Source organism: Prionailurus bengalensis, chromosome C1, assembly GCF_016509475.1.
Source record: "Prionailurus bengalensis isolate Pbe53 chromosome C1, Fcat_Pben_1.1_paternal_pri, whole genome shotgun sequence".
NCBI classification, from domain to species: Eukaryota; Metazoa; Chordata; class Mammalia; order Carnivora; family Felidae; genus Prionailurus; species Prionailurus bengalensis.
This window is the reverse complement of record NC_057345.1, coordinates 94,489,423-94,490,759: the sequence shown is the minus strand read 5'-3', so window position 1 is coordinate 94,490,759 and position 1,337 is coordinate 94,489,423.

The following is a 1,337-nucleotide window of genomic DNA, read 5'->3' as shown; positions in this document are numbered from 1 at the left end:
GGAAACTGAAGAAACACTACAATAAGTCATGATGCCACATTGTATCCTAGATGGGGCAGAAACCATAATGGAGAGTACTAGGATGAGTAATAAAATCTGAATAATATATTGTGAATTAGCTAATAGTTATGTATCAATGTTTCGTTTCTGGATTTTGATCCTTATACTGTGGTTACCAAGATAAGGCCTTTGATCTTAGAAACACATGCTAAAATAGTCAAGGTTGTAAAGGGACATGACGATAGCTCCAGCTTATTCTAAAGTCTTCAGAAAACTTACAAGAAATGGATCATTTCTTTCTGCTTCATTGCCTTTATACTGCCTCATGGTCTCATACGGCTTTTCAAGTTCCAGCCATCAAATAAGCATTCTAGTCAACCAGCAGGGAAGAAGGAGGGAGGCGCAACAGCATGTCCTCCTCGGAAGACACTACCTGGAAATAACGGACTAAAATTCCACTTCTATCTCATTGGCCAGAAGATAGACGTACAGCCACACTTCGCAGCAAGGAAGGCTGGGAAATGTATTCTTTATTTAGTCTAGCTAGGCTAAAAATCAGGTGTCCTGTTTCTTTTTTTAAAAAAATAATTTATGGGGCGCCTGGGTGGCGCAGTCGGTTAAGCGTCCGACTTCAACCAGGTCACGATCTCGCGGTCCGTGAGTTCGAGCCCCGCGTCGGGCTCTGGGCTGATGGCTCAGAGCCTGGAGCCTGTTTCCGATTCTGTGTCTCCCTCTCTCTCTGCTCCTCCCCCGTTCATGCTCTGTCTCTCTCTGTCCCAAAAATAAATAAACGTTGAAAAGAAAATTAAAAAAAAAATAATTTATTTATTCTTGGGGGGGGGAGAGAACGAGTGGGGGAGGGGCAGAGAGAGAGGAGAGAGAGAATCCCAAGCAGGCTCTGCACTGTCAGTGCTGAGCTCGACGCAGGGCTCCAACTCACAAACTGTGAGATCATGACCTGAGCCGAAATCAAGAGTCAGATACTTAACCACAGAGCCACCCAGTGCCAGCGGTTTTATTTCTAAGGAAAAGGGGGCGACTAGACATTGGGTCAACTAGCAGTCTCTTCTACTACTACCTTGTGGGTGAATTACATGACACAATGCGTGCAAAGGTCATGGGGCTTAGTAGGACTAAAGTAAAACAATGTCATTTCATGATTTCGCTTGCATTGTCCAATTTTAGCCTCATAGTAATCATATGAGCTAAGACAAAATATGATCGTAATTGCAGATTAGGAATCTAAAACTCAGGCTAATTACAGCTGTTGCTGGTGGTGGTAGTTTTTGATTTATTCTAAAGAAGGGGGCAGCAGAGTCAAAGGGAAAGGAACTGTA